Raw genomic sequence first — 16,746 nt, forward strand, 5'->3', positions numbered from 1 at the left:
CCTTCCTAAGATGTGGCGCCCAGTACTGGACACAATGCTTCAGCTGAAGCCGAACCAGTGTTTTGTACAAGTTCACCATAACTTCCTTGCTTTTGTACTCTGCCCCTACTCATAAAGCCCAAGCAGCCTAATTACTGAATTAATCGCTTTCTCAACCTGTCCCGCCACCTTCAATGATTTATGCACATATACCCCCAGATCCCTCTGCTCCTGCACCCCCTTTAGAGTTGTACCCTTATATTGCCTCTCCGCATTCTTCCCACTAAAATGAATCATTTCACATGTTTCTGCATTAAATTTCATCTACCAGTTGTCCACCCATTCTACCCAAACTGTCCACGCCCTTTTGAGGTTTCATACTATCCTCCCCAGATTTCACATTACTTTCAATTTTTGTGGGTGTCTGTCAAAATAAAATTCAGACCCAAAGGAGTAATCTGTAGTTAATTGATTGGTTAGACAGTTATGACGGAATCACTAAAGGAAGCAAATTCAGTCAAATTCGAATTGGAGTCCGGAACATTGCCCACAAGGTTACATGTGGGCGAATTTGTGAACTTCAGGTGAATGCTTTAACGGGAAAACAGGCAGACGGACACTGAAAAAGAAATGTTCAGGGAGACCTGGATTGTTGGCAATGCCTGTTAAAAAGCAAAGCTAAGGTTTACTCTGCCGGTGAGTGCGAGAACCAATCAAGATCGACTAGGGAAGCATTATGGGGCATCGCACGAAACCAACAGAATAGACAATGGGAACAGTGAGGTTGGGGCTCACAAAGGGGAGGGGGAATAAAGAGACTTTAATGTAGCGACATTCAGGTCGTGTCTGAATATGCGGGTCGGATACAATGAGAAAACGCCCTGCAGAAACTCAGAATTCAGCTACAGAACAATAATAACGCTCAAACAATCCTCCCAGCCGAATAGACACTGCGTTCGAGGAAAACGATATCCCAGGGTAAAATGCATCCTTTTGCCAGGTTACTACCTAACACATGGGGCGATGTTGTCTGGAAATCCCACCTGGAACCGTCGCCTGTTGCCACATCACCTGTGGACAGACACTCATTTCCCTCTCTGCATTGCGGTTGAGGGCAGCACCGTATCATTGGGCATGGGTTGTCCTCTGATGGGCGGCTGAGAGGGACATCGAGGCTCAGAGCTGAAACAAAAAGTGCATCATTTTGCAAAGAAGAAATGATAAAATATTGAAACAAAATAATTTAGGCAATATTGTTACAAACTTGAAAATCGTTGCATAGTTTCCATGTTGAAAGCCACGCTCCCTGACCCATCATTTCCTTCCATTTAGAAAGTATTGTTTATTGGACTTTGGCGTTCTGGGTCCGCCCCCGACACACACAGGCGCCCAAAACCCTAACAGCACTTCAGCAACCCCCCACACCCCCCTCCACCCCACCCCAGTTTTCCTCGCTACTAGTCTGATGTGAGGTTAAACTGTGGCCCCGCTTTGATTGTATTGATTCTGTTCCCAACCAGCAGAGAGCACTCCAGCTTTGGAGAAAACTGGGTGACTGTCTGTTGCTAGGCAACCGCGTCTTTCCTGCCTGGAATAGTGTTCTTTTGTTCACAGGCTGCCAGTGTTTCCCACGGTGACATATGCTCCCTTCTGCTGCCTCTTTAATAGCAGAGGATATATCGATCGGCGCTGTCCTCACTGTTCAGCTGTGCGGGGAATGGAGATAATATGGATCCAGACGTAGTCAAAATAACCAGCACGTGTCATTAGACACCTAGTCCATTCCATGAAAAGCATAAGAGACACTCTATTTCTCTTATTAATCTGATCCGTTATCACACAACATCTTGTAATCTGCATGATTTAAATTGACTGTTATAATTTATGATTGGCAATAACCTTAAAACAATAAAGGAATAGGCTTTTTGCAAAGCAATAGAGGCATAATTTCATAATCACATCATTTAAGTAATTTATGCACCAATGTGTATTTTACTCCATTGACATTTTTTACTCTATTGCCGTTTCTGTTTTTATTGCAAAGGAACCTGCGGTGAGAAAGCTAGTCAATAGATCGATTCCCCAGAACGTGCGCTGCCAATTCTGGAGAAGGAATTTCGTTCTTATTGTCAATTTGTCCTTGAGGTTTCCTCGCCCGCACATAAATGCGACTCCACCCCCCCACCCCCCTCCAGTTTCACCGAGCACCAAAAGGGATGAGGGGGGAGGCGCGATGGAGATGGAGAGAGTGGAAAACATGCGAGACAGAGATAGATGGCGTGGAGATAATAGCTAAATGAAACAAAGAAACGGGAGGGAGGAAGGACAAGAGGCAGTGTCACATTAGTGAAAGCGATGTATCACCCCTTACAACCAGCGCGCACACACATTCACAACCACTTATATATTCAAGGATAAAAAATATCAACCTTTGTGTTTAATAAATATTCAGTCTTGGTATTGTATATATCTGGTCACAAAATCTAACGCCTGTACAAAATATAATAAAGAAACCATATACTGTTACGGATATGTGACTGATATTGGGATTTGAATGCATTTCCCTTGACCATTTTTTGAGAATATATTTATGGTAATATTGCTGCACTGCTCCTTCTTATCTGCGGACATTCATTGCATTATTGTCTTTAACGCGTTGGTCAGAAGATAGGGAAAAGGGGACAGAAAGAATATGGCAAACAGACAGAAGGCAGAAGATGTCAAATGGGGTTAAATCTCATTATCCTTAACCAGAGAAACAAATCGATGGACATTTTAGCCCAGGATGAAACGAAATCACAAATCCTCTGTAAAAGTTAAATTGTGTTAGTATCCGAAGAAAGCAGAAAGCAGAAGTTGTGTGCAGAAAACCAGTCTTTGTCTCTCCCTGCCTCTCAGCCTATGTATCTGCCTCTCACTTTCTCATTTCCTCTGTCTATCTGCCCCTCTCTCTATCTCACTGTATTTATCTGTCTCCATCTGTCTTTGTTTCTCTGTATTGTATTCGGCTCTTTTTCTCTCTGCCTCTCTGCCTATCATTCCCTCTCCGTCCGTCTGTCTCTGTTACTCTTCCTTTACCGTTGTCTCTCTGCTTGTCTCGATCTGTATTTGTTTTTTTTCCGCTCTCCTTTCCCGTTTGCCTTTCTGTCTTTCTCGCTTCATCGGTCTTATCTCTTATCTCTGCCTGTCTCGTTTTCTTCTGTTTGTCCGTCTCTATCTATCTATCTATCTATCTATCTATCTATCTATCTATCTATCTATCTATCTATCTATCTATCTATCTATCTATCTATCTATCTATCTATCTATCTATCTATCTATCTATCTATCTATCTATCTATCTATCTATCTATCTATCTATCTATCTATCTCTCTATCTATCTTTCTATCTATCTATCTCACTCACACACACGTGGACGAAAGCTCAGGCACAAACTATCAGTTCTGGTCCACAGATGTTTTAAGGCCGTTCACCTGCACTGACCTAGTTAACTGGTAATTGATCATTCCAACTGTACCCTTTTGAGCGGAGAATGGCGTGAATAGATTCCAGTGTTCGCATTATGTTAGTATTTTGGTGGAAATAGAACATAGCCACGTTCCGTGGTAAATTTTATACTCAAAGTTGAAATATTTGGCATGTATATCGGAACTTTGCAGAATCCCCAGAATCCAACCATTGCAAACTGCTTACGTGCAAACTGCTGTACTTTCAACACCTCGGGATAAAACGTCCAATGCTTCTCTCTTTTAAAAAAGGGCTGGGAGTAATCTAATGTACAATCGGATAAATTAAGGATCTACCAGTTCATCATACATTATTCTAAATTTAAATGATGACTAAGGAGAAAGAATAATAGAATAAAAATATAGTGTAATATGCTCGCTGTCTGTATAGTTGTGTTGGTACCAAGTCAAATGTTCTAGAAGATTATACAGCTGCTTGCCGTTCTTTTATCCATTGCAAGGAACCAATCTGAATTCACACACCAAGTTAATCTCGGTAAACCATTTTACGAACATGCGTTATCCACATAATTCAATCGTGTTTAAGGACAGATGCAACGACAGAAGATAATTTTCCTCAGTGGCTTTATTCTAAGTGATTAGGGTCTAAGCTGGTAAAGAATGTAATTTGATATGAAAAAGTATTTTCTCCATATATTTTTTTTTCTACCATCCCGTCTTCCTTTCCTTGATGTCATTCTCTCTCCTTTCCTATCCATGTTAATGTAACAATTAGGTTAGGAATTAGCCAACGGTCTGATGCAATAGTGAAAGGGGAAAGGTTTCACATTGTTAAACTTCCTTGAACTGGTCTGGGATCTCTAATTGTAATGCTGCACAGACATTGTGATGTTATTGGAAACCGAAACACACTTATCAAGTTTGCACACGAAGGGAGATTCGCCTGTGAAAAATATACAGACACGGAGAAGAGTCAAATGTTTCTTTAAACTTGTTGTGACTGATATAAAACAGCGTTTTATCATGTCAAAAATATACAGAGAGAAATGTTCCTTTTCAACTTTCGGAAATGGTTTTCCTCACAATGCAAAAAAGTAATACTTTATTTTTTAATATAAAATTTACTGGATTCATTGTTATTTGCTGTGAGTACTTACATGTTTGTTCCGTCCCAAAATATTTAGGAGACGTATTATGTTCTTAATATGTTAGTCTATTAGGAAAATTGTATGACCCGATTCGCGGCAAAAAAAATTACCTTTATCCCAATTATAGTCAGCTCTGCAGAAAATGCTCACTTTAATTATTTCATACTTGGTGACGATGAGCTAATAAAACGTCCCGATTTTTTTTTCTGTCGAACTTGTTTAACTTTTACTTGGAAAACGTATTTAGTTATTTAAAACATTTGCTTGGCCGGCAGTCAATGTGTAAATTAATGGAATTTGACGTTGACAAAGATGCAGACTGACACGCTAGTTCAGTCAGGATGAAGGAAAGAAGTTAATCTCAACAGGCAAGTGAATTTATCAATAATGGAAGTGGAGTTACAAAAGTACAAAACATTGTTCAACATATTGTAAATTTATAATCACAATATAGCCATTACAAATACTGTGACAGCCTATATTACAATATACTTGACACATCATAGTCTACCACAAAATGCACTAATATTCTTCACTTGTTTGAGCTGATGTATATGTATTATATACACAGTATATATAAACAAGTTATTTAATATAACATTACATAACACTTTGTTACAGGTTGTGCTTAAACCAAATAGATGACCAAGTGACTTTATAGGTTTATTAATGAGAGATACTCTATCAATATCATGGCAACAAATAGCTACGAATTCTGTAATAGGGTTGACATTAAAATAAGTGATGGTTATTAGATTTTAACACTGACAGGATGCTAAATAAGATAGTGCTTAATTCTGACAGATACTAAACCGCAGTTGCTGTATAAATACTGTATTAAGTGTAATGATAAAATACTGATTAAAGTGTAGCAATATGTGCCATATTCAAACATATTAATAGAAAAAAAGGTTTGCAGTGCTTGGAGCTAACACTGCATCGAAAAGGTAACACAATCAGTCACACTGCACTGAAATAGCATTATAAACAGCACGGATATGACACAATGGAGAGTGCGGTAACCTGCAGTATTAGCCTTGATGTACAACATTAAATGCGCGTGGAAGCGGTCCGATTGGTTGAAGCAGCGAACATTAATAAGTGATTATAACGTCTCCATGTCTAGGCAATGACAGATATCTACTCATCTTTTCAGTGAATCATGTGCTGAAATAGGCACATTCAGCAGATTCAAACAAAAACTGGATAAACTATTTTTTTTAAATGCGCCCAGACCATAGAAAGAATGAGTTTATTAAAGCCCAGAAATGTACACGCTGTCGAACAGAGTGATAGCCACTGAATTGACATAGAGTAGTCTAGGTATGCTGTATTAAGAGGAATACCTAGTTCATTGAAGCTCAGGACTAAATGCATTGAATAGACCAATGGGCACTGGATACCAATAACTGCATGAAGATCGAGCCAGAGCCCTCCAATAAAACCCAGTAATAGGCAAACCATCAAATTTGATCAAAATGCACTGGATTGCACTAACAGTTAATCAGGGCATTGAGTATTCGGTTTGGACACAAGTAATAGAGAATATGGTAATGACAAGTAATAGGTATGTCATTGATGATATACATAGATAAATTTGGATCTTCAAACAGGGATGTAATCCAATCAAAATGAAGTTAGGTTATTTGTGCAAAACCCCCCCCCAACGTCTAAACCGCTGCCTGTGAAACAGAGGGCCCAGATCTGTGGCACAAAATTTGGTGCCAGGCAGCCTTTGTGAGGTTGTTTTCACAAGGCAATTTCAAAATGGCTGTGTTTATACGTCGGGGGGGCTACAATTTGTCAACATTTAAATAAATATAAAGGTTTTTTATGCAAAGTCTCGACTCCGAGAGGTTGACAATGTGTATACTCAGACTGAACTGGAAAAAAAAATGCTGAGAAAATGCACCAAACGTTTTTAAAAAAAGACAGACTCTGGCCTCTTGAAATGTTCACATTTTAGAATTTCTGCAATTGTGAAATGAGAATTTTTGAGGAAAATCATTTTTTTTACAGCCGTTGTGCTGACGGTTGCTGTGATGTGCAGCGTCGCTAAGGGCCAGAGTCTTCCGATTTAATAAATCGAACAGCAGTTTGAAATATGGGCTGAGACTGTATTAATACACGAGGAAAGAACCAGGAAACAAAACATTGCTGCTTAGAAATGCATATTATTAATGAGATAATAAAATAATTTCTAAGAAAAGAATTTAATAAGTTTTACATATCATAATTAATACACACGGTAAGTATGTTTCCTGTAGGTAAAGTATTAAGAATATTAACTAAAATATTAAGAATATATAAATATAATGTTGTGTAATGCCTTGTGAAATTGTCTCAGCAACAAAGGCAATAGAATTCAACGCAAGAGGGATTATGGAGTCCATGCTATGGTTACTGTAATTTTTCTAATCATTTAAAGTGAAATAAATTGTAAAATGAAAAGCTAAAAAATCAAAAATCTCCTAGTGTTGTTGGGGAGGAAAATTATGCCGTCCCTGGGTGGGCTCGAACCACCAACCTTTCGGTTAACAGCCGAACGCGCTAACCGATTGCGCCACAGAGACTGCCTGGCAGGGCCGATTCATCTGTGTTGCCTGAGTAACATAATTCTGAAGCTTTTTCTTTGGTGTACAGCCCTGGTTTAAAAATGAATGCACGGATAGAAAGATAAACGTCTAGAAATAAAAAGAAAGGAGATTCCATTTAGTGGGCTGCAGTTTTAAACGCTGCATGTCCACGTTAACACCTTCAGGACTGGTGTGAGGGTTTTTTTTTAATATATATGTACCAGATCTCAGATTTTCTGTAGTGTGGTGCGGTAAGGATTCACATATATTCTGAGTACAATATCCTGCATATGTATGGGATTGGAGGAAACAGTAGACATAAAGGGTCTTTATAAGGGTTACATGCAACGTGCAAAAAAAAATGAATAATCACATCACTCTGTTTTGCAGCCCTTTTGCAGCTGTTAGTGAAAAGGAATTAATGTTGCTCTATGTTCTATGTGAAGGTGGTAATGTAGCAGATGAAACCCACGTGGATATTAACCTCCGTTAGTATGATTTTAAATATGAACTCGATTGTTATTAATACTTCTACGGTGCAACGGTGTATTATTGAATTAAACAGCAAAAGAAAACGATTTCTGCCTTTAACTCATTTGCGATTCTTTTGTGTCCCTTGCAAGCTTTATTTTTTTTAAGCGTGAAACCAAGTAAGAGTTGCACTGTGATTTATTCAGAATTAAGTGGATGGGGGACATTGTAGGATTTTGCCCTGGAGCACGTGCCTCTGTTGCTAAATTTATATTTTGGAAATGCAACTTGAGGAAAAAAAGGCACAAATGTTTGCAAGAACACGGTGTGCCTGCAATTCCAAGACTCGGGGGGTTGGGGGGGGAGTTGCTTTTTTGTATTAATTTCCCGAGGCATCAAACGGTTAACAGGAAACCAGCAAAGCCCGGTTGCAGCTGTCAATCAGCCGGCGGCTGCAGACGGATCACGTTGCTCAGCTGATGTAAATGAATCTGCCTGTTGGGGGAGGGGAGATAATTGGCTGAATGGTAAAGGTAATAGATTCCACGGGCTGCAGCCTGTAAAAAGCATCTGCAATCAGTTTCTCATTGTAATTACTCATTCCGGATTGTGACTGAAAGCACTGTATCTTCAGATTTTATTATTTTTTTTACTTTAATAACCTTGCAAATTGATCATTGATAATGGGGGTGGGGGGGAGTAAAGCTAGAAAATAATGTCCTGAATAATTATTGTAACGACATTCTAGATTCGTGCACTCGCAGAGGTGAAAAATACAAACACGGAATAATTTGTAGGCTTTCCCCTCCCCCACCAGAATTGTGTGCTTTAATACTCGCCATGGTCTCTAGTCGCCTTAATCGGAATCTCAATTGGAATATCGGTGCACCGTTTCCATTATTGGCTGAATTTCTGATTTCCAGTCTACACCAGTGAAAAATTTGTCTTAAATCTTTTGCATTTTAGACTTTACTGATATTCTGGTGCGAGTCATATGAACAATCTCCTAGAGGCCTGTAAATGTTCATAACGCAGCTTAATATGTTTCCAGTTTAAATAATATTGCCTGAACAGGCACATGCACAATATAGTCGGTTTGAGTGCCCCTCAACCTTCAATTTATGTTCAGGCATCAGGCATTTAGCCACTTGCGTGCTGCATCATGAATCGTCATCATGGCTGCACCGGTGAGTATTGCTGGACCTCGCTCTAAACCTCAAAATACCTGTGGTTTGTAAAAAAAATGTAAAGATTTTTCATTACAAGGCACACTCACTACTCACGTCGCACCTGAACACTAACAGCGTTTGCGTAGGCTGTCCACATGATTTTTTTTGCTACTCGAGATTAAAAGACGTCAAGCATCAACCAACCTCCAAACTGAACAAAAAATAACTTCTGTGCCCAAAAACAGTCATACCAGTATAAAAATGCATCTTTTTAATATAATGATGTGAATAAGATCTAGGCAGAGAGGAATTAAGCTGATATCTTACCCCATTGAACGGTTAATTTTATTAATTAGAAAAAGAACTGTTTACAAAGAAGGATTTTTTTTCTCCATCCTGTGTTATTTTGTTCAGCACCCACCCAGCCCAGAAGTTTATTTGAGAATGCCCTTTTCTGTCTAGTCCCGGGAAAGCACCGACAGACGGTCATTTCGACACCTCTGATATTACACTGAAAAATCTACCTAATTTGGAATGAAAAGGGTGAAATGTTTAACCTTCCTGCCTTACACTATCTCCACGCCTTCTCAAACCTCTAATATATTAGCATTTGCAACCCTGCCGGAACTAAGTTGCGCCACCAATTTTCGACGTCTATTCTGGTAAAGCGGTGCAAGCATTTTAACAAAACCACCGGGAAGTAACCAAACTTATCATTCTCAAGAGAAACGTCTTTTTTTTTGGTTACATTGCAACATTCTTTTTTTTTGGCATTTCGGTTCCAGTTGCGCACAGGGAAAGAAACAAACTGGCGCTGAAGGCCCCCAGAGGTGGATCAGATTGTGGAACCCACGCGGTGGGCCCCATCAAGTGTCCTGTGTACGTGATCTGGGTTTATGTAGGCACCAAGGAATTCAGAACCCTGTGGGGGTGGGCTGTAATGTGAATTTTCAGGGGCATTGTTGACAGTTTGTAGCTGCCCAAATTGTTACATTGACACCAATGAGTTTAGGGAAGTAATATACTCTGCATTTCTTCATTACAAATCTACATGAGGGGAAATCCTTTGCATATTTTTCCCTAAAAAAGGGAATTCAAAACGCTCTGATATCCGCAAGTACATTAAAACGGATCTTGTGGTCTTTTGCGTCCTTGAACTTTTGCAATCGTGGAAGTATATAGTACAGGAGGAAGCCATTCGGCCCATTTCGCCGCTCCCGGTTCTTTCAAAGAGCTATTCTCTTCCCCGCCCCCCCACCCATAGCCCTGTAATTTTAAGTACATATCCATATGCTTTTTGAAAATTAATCTGTTTCCACCACGGTTTCAGGTGATCCATTCCGGAAAACCACCCCCTCTCCTCCTGACAGTTTTTTTTTGTCAATTATCTTAAATCTGTGTCACCTGGTTACCGACCTTCCTGTTAGTAAGCACAGCTCTTTAATATAAGAGTAAAAATGTCACAGTGAAAGAAAAATCTCGAGGTTAATACCAATTTGTGGGGTTTGCCAAATCCGATCGTTCCCTTCATCCTTGTTTAAATTGTGGATTAAACTGAAAACCATTGTAACGAATCGCCCTTCGAGTTCGGAGGAAGATTATCTGTGTCATGCATTTAAAGCAGAAAATCGCCTTAAACATTGGAATATTTTTCCCGGACCACTTAAATTGTTTTTGTTTGCAAGGATCCGAAGAGAAGACCCCGGGAAATGTTCGCAATGCCAGTTTGTTGTGCAGTGAATAAGTTTTTAAGAGCAATTTCACCTTGTTTATGGAGTATTTTTGAGCATAAAAATCCGACGGTCATGGTGTTCATTGTGCTGTCGGTGCGGTCTATACTCAACCAAACTCCATATTACCCGGCAAATTACCCTGTGCGTTGCCGGCACTGCGCTTGAGAGAAAGTATTTGGAACAGTTAATGTCCCTTTTCCTCGATAATAAAATAACATTTTGTCATTGCTTTTATACAACTTCAATCCCGCTCTTGGCTTTAAGTTGCCAAGTTTTACTCCGTGAACCGGGGCACCACCAAGTTTCGGGCACAATGCAAAGAAGTTCTGATTAGAAAGAAAGAACTTGCATTGCCTTTCACGTCCTCAGGATGCGCCAAGGGAATAGTTTTGAGGTGTTGCAATGCAAGTAATAAGGCATAGCACGATCCCATAAATAGCCAAGTAAATAGTGACCAGATATCCTGATATGGAATCAGTGCTGTTGCTTGGCTGGGGAATTCGTGATGACGCTAAATCTGCTTGTCTCATAGGCAGAAGCAGCGGCAAGGATACTTGGCCATTGGGCCTAGACCCCGCCAGCCATCATAAACTGCTTAGGCGAGAGTTAATTGCGGGTATATCCTGGTCAGGTTGAATTTGACCGCGCTACAACTCGTTTGAGTTGAGAGGGTAGTTTAGCTATGAGGAGGGTCGAGTCGAATTGGGTTAGGGCTGGATCAGGGAAAATAACCTGAAGGAGATAAAAAGGGGAAAAAAAACGCAGGAAACACTCAGCTGGCCTGGCAGCATCTGTGGAGAGAGGAATAGAGTTAATGTTTCAGGTTAGTCACAGGCTGAAACATTAACTCTTTCTCTCTCTCTGACCTGCTGAGGATTTCCAGCATTTTCTGATTTTAATTCAGATTTCCAGAAGCCGCAGCATTTTTGCTTTTGCACAGACTGAGGTGGGTTTGTGTTATCAGAGCAACAGCTATATCGGGTCGGGAGTTGGGGGCGGGGTTAATAGTCGCAATCAAAATCTGATTGGTTGAGTGTTTTCATTGGCTCAGAGCATGATTGGATTGAATTATGTCATTCATCAGAAACAACAATACTGCCCTCCCAGCCATTATTCCACTGCTTACAATTACAGCAAAGAAACGACCTAACAGGTCTTTGCAGGTGTCTATGGTCTAAACAGGACTCCTTCCATCTTCAACTTATCCTTTCAGCAGGTCCTTCTATTCCTCTCCCTCTTGCACTCCCCTAGTTCCCCTTAAATGTTATTCTACTCTCTCAAATAAATAAAAAAATCTCCAGAATTCTTTGCTAGATGATTTTTTTTTGCATCTTCGTGCATACAACTTCTCAGTAGACAAGCATTCTTTATAATTCCCCACCTTTAATTACGGAAGAACAAATCATATCAACAATTAATTTTTATAGCCACTTTAATGCCTTTGTTAATAGATTAAACTTTCAAGATTAAATGCTATTTGCAGGAAACTTATGATTAGCGCTATTTCTAAACTAGTCGTCTCCGTCGTGTGAGGTAATATAAGCTAAGCTTTTGCCTTGTAGTCCTCCTCGGGGATAAAGTGAGAACTGAGAAAACAGTGTTGCTAATGCTCGCCGGTCCAATTATCTACCTTCGCTTCTCACCTTACTCCCCCAAAAAAAGCCCCAAAGCAAGAGCTCAGGACTTTTTCGATTTGGTATTCCGTACGTTTTCTTTCTCACTGAATCCTTTGAACTGTCTGCATCACCCAAGGCGGCTTTTATTAATTTTAAAAGAATTCCACGCAAGTCTGCAGCAAACATCGTGGGAGACAAATCAGGAGATATATTAAGTCTTGCGACTTCCAATAAGAACGCGTCTTCCAATAAGAACGCGCCTTCTGAGAACCATGATTTAAATAGTTGCTCTAGATTTTGCATTCCATTTCAGATGAACTCTCCTCTTTTATGAACAAAATAATGGGAATCTCAAAAAGTATGGGATATTCGAGAGCTACAAATCTTAGACATTTGACTATCCGCACAGATGTTGGGGCATTTAGAGGAGTAACACGCTGACAATTTATCAATGATTCTGTGTCGGTGGATTTAACCACACACATTTCCTAATCTATTTCTCCATGTTGAAGAGCCATGCATCCAAAATTGATGCAATAAACTCTGTGTTTACTGGAATATTTGGTGATTAGAGATGGACTCATTGGAAAGTTCAGTCTGCAATTGTCCCCATTGTTCACTCCAGTAACTCCCACTGATACCCAAGAACCCTCAACACCAACTAACATTCCTCCCCTTTACCGAAATTGGTCTCGTGTCATAACTAGACGACACGAATAAATAAACACCCGGGAGATTTTCACCATCTACATTCATTAGCGCCTCATACACCCATCACACTCACCCCGCCCCAGAAATGCACCCTTGTTGCTTCTCGCCTTCCCAGCGGACAGAAGCGACCTGGCTAACTTGAGAAACTGAGGCGGAATTCCAAAAGCGCGGTAATGGAGGACACACCCAAGGCGAGAAAACGATGTAAATTAAGACACAGCTGCATCGTTCGCAAGTGCATTTCGAACCCGTGATTATTTTCTTTAAAGCGGAACAATTCGGTGCCCAGTTCCCCCACTTCAATGATTTGTTGATCGCTAGCCTTTGGTCCAAGAGCTGAAATGAGTTTGGAAATGAAACCTGCAACTCTAACTCATGCCATGTGACACAGCTGGGCTCCACTGAAGGGAAAACACTCCAAATGTCCAATGTTACACCGTGATTTTGGCGACTGTGAAGGTGTCCCTCGGCATCCGCATCATCTGTCTGCAGCAAAATAAGGTGAATGTTTCCTCGCCCGAATCGAATCGCTATGACTATTCTTTTTAAAATCATATAAAATGTGGAATTGAGTGAGAAAGAGACCTAGTTCCATAATAGATTTTAAGCTCTAAAAACGCAACCAAAGATGTTATGCTGTTGCTAGATTTAGCAAACCCACATTTCATTATATCTGGAGTTTGCCATATATAAAGTTTCAGTCTGAACACCGTTCAATATTTGGAAATGATAACGTATTTTACAGGTAGTTTTAATAACCTGTTTATTTGCCTGTTTTTCCTTTGGCTGTTTGCTAATGCTTGAAACTTTAATATTGGTTGAGCTTATTGCGTGGGTGGAGATCAGTTGTCAAATTGGCACCGACTTTAGACTCGTCTATGTTAGAGCAGTTTAGATATAATTATGTTTTTTTTAAAAATTGACTTGTGAGTTCTTGAAAATAAAAATTAACCACATACTTGGTATGTCATCTGCACGTCAGAGAAGGATAACGAGATGGAAGCTAATCCCCAGGCTACCATCTAGCTTTGCAGCTTGTGGTCCACTTATTGTCGCATGTGAGACATCAACTCGCTGGCTGCATCCAGCACAGCTCCCTCATCCAGCTGGCGTTTAGATTGCTCAGTTCGCGCGAGAGGGAGAGTTTCCCTCACGAGATGTGTAAACTCACCTGCAAATCGATGGAGCTGGGACGCTTAAACGTATGCAACAAACCAGTATATATCTCAAAGTGCAATACCGGTATAAGTGGCAAGTTCACACACCGCATAGTGCTCTCGCTGAAATAATGAGGATGGATTTTGAAACTGAATGGGATTCCTGCGGGTCTAAATAGGCTGTGTAACACCGCACAGCCTCAACTCTTAATTCCGATGCAATTGGATCAAGAATTGAATCAATGTCAACGACAGGTTGAGGTCGGACTTCAGATATCAAGAATCCGTACAACCCGAAACAGGAAGCTTCAAATACATGATTATTATATCTCAGTAAAGTATAGGACATGCTGGGAATTCATCATTGATCTGTCAACGTCTGAAAGAGGAATGGATGGAACCTTGCATCCCAATTGTTGCTCAGGAAGCTGGACTGCATTAGCTCTTTGATTATTTAACCATACAAGGAAACATCATCAGATACGAGTAACTGTATGATATTATGTTGTAATGGCAGAGTTAGGGACCCAGATGGGTGAAATTCCAAGAGCCAAATGTTCTTGTTCTTAGCAAATATTCTCCTCCACAAATATTCTTATGTAGGACATTTGACTTACCAACTCGCAATAGGACACCTTATGCTAGTGTTTGGAATTTAAACATTGGATTCTTTTAATACAAGGAACACATGAGTTCCGGTAAATAACCCACGCTGGGATCCTTGTAATGAATTCCTTTCATCTGGACATCTAAAGTCTCCTGAACTAATCCAGGAATCCAAACTTTGTAAACCATAGAGCTACATACAATAATCTTCAGACACTCGAGGACCACAAAACACGAACAACCTTTAGAGACACATTGTTATTACTATTGCTTTAAGATGTTGCTATCTTTACGTTTATCTTATCTTCAATAACCATAAAGTACATATACCGCAGTTTCTAAACCTGAATTAATTGTTAGATTTTAGAATCCAACGCTTGGTCAGCCTTTCAGCAAATCATTTTCCTCTGGACCTTTTCTTGGTCGAGAAGGTGATCATGCCAATGGTCTCCTGTCAATGAAAATCCACCTGTTCATGCATATATCTGGAATAGACCAAAATATGTTGTTGGTGCAACAATTTTTCAACAGTTTCGTTCTGTCTGAGAGGCACCTGGTTTGACTCATTTTATTTAATCTGTCTTTCGAGTGTTAATTTTGGGTGTGTGTCTCCAACATGCAGCAACAGGAGATCCAACGACAAGTTATTTTCCTCAGCATTGCGGAAAACCGCAGAATGTTGGGCGTCTTATTCCCATCAAATCCAAAATGAAATGGTAACAAATTGATGCAGCGACTAAGGAATATTGCTATGATGTATCAAAATAATACAGAAAGTACCTTAAATAAAATTAAGGAACCGTGGCTGTCAGACTTCATAGCATTGAGTGTGCTACCAAGTCTATATGAACCTTTCGATTTTATAGTAGTTTAAGCGGAACTCAATGTAGTTTCTGAAAATATCAACTCAAAAGTTTTGTTACTATAAAAGACAAAGTTGTATATGATCTCCATCAAACCAATTGGCTTTAGATACTTTGAATGCTCAGGCTTATAAACATTTGCCAAGACTCCAAGTATCATTATGATAGACATTTGGCTTTCTCTGGAGTCTAGAGACATCGATTGGCGATTCAAGGCAAAGGTTTACTTGTCCATAGCATCAACAATCTATTTCTATCATAGGTCGCTTTCTCCAATAAGACGGATGTCTTCTCAGGGAGTCAAAGAGAAGCAGAGTTGTTCTCCCCGGTGTTCTGGCCAACATTTATCCCTCCATTAACTTCCAAATCAGATGACCTGGTCACTCATTTCGTTGCTGTTTGTTGGAGCTTGCTTTGTGTAAATTGGCTGCGTTTTCCCTTACATTACACCAGTGGCTACACCTCATTGGTGGTAAAGGGCTTTGGGACATCCTGGCGTTGTGGAGCGCGCCACGTGAATACAAGTTTTTCTTTTGTTTTCTGTAATCATCCTTTAGCTCTAGCTCGTACTTGATTCGGAAAATAACGTTGTTCACAAAAAGGGGTTGCCGGTCTCTTTAGCCCATATAGAACTGGATTATGACTGATGTAATAGCTTGGAAACTGCACACTGAGATATTTCAATTTGTGTATGTGGTTCCGGAATTGGAGCTCCCTGGTTTAATTGACGAGTATCAGAATTGCTGCCCTGATTATGATTAATTGAACATTTTATAATGACGTGGCGCATTATTACATTGTGTAAAATAACAGCATAGAATATGCTTGTAGAAGCAAGTATTAGGAGCAACATATTTTTGGGGGAAGACAAGATTTTGGTCTATTAAGTAATTTTATACCTGCTTATAATGCAATTATATAGGAGTTGGAAAATGAGATTTGACATTTACCGCGATGTACCCACCGAACGTAGAATTCCTGGGAGCTTCTCGGTAATACGTCATTAGGAATATCTAGAGGTTTAGTGTTTAATATCTACTAGCCGATTATCATGAGGCAGAGTTGGAGAAGTGCACAGTCATAAAGGACACGAGGCTTTCAGAATGAACAATCTAGTTTAGATGGTTATCTATTTTGATGAGAATTGTTGCTTTGGGTGTCAATGTCTTTAAAACGTTGGGCTAGATATTGAGGAACGAAAATGTATTCATTTAATGTTGCACCAGTATACGCATAATATATTCCTGCC

At 39.9% G+C, this 16,746-nt stretch overlaps 1 non-coding gene across 1 annotated transcript; it reads right to left on the minus strand.

Moving 5' to 3' along the window:
* Positions 1-7,094: 7,094 nt before the first annotated feature.
* Positions 7,095-7,168, minus strand: trnan-guu (transfer RNA asparagine (anticodon GUU)). The gene has a single exon. It is a non-coding gene; the product is annotated as a tRNA-Asn (tRNA).
* Between the last annotated feature and the right edge of the window lie 9,578 nt (positions 7,169-16,746).

Source organism: Cetorhinus maximus, chromosome 25 (genome assembly GCF_964194155.1).
Source record: "Cetorhinus maximus chromosome 25, sCetMax3.hap1.1, whole genome shotgun sequence".
In the NCBI taxonomy this organism is placed as follows: Eukaryota; Metazoa; Chordata; class Chondrichthyes; order Lamniformes; family Cetorhinidae; genus Cetorhinus; species Cetorhinus maximus.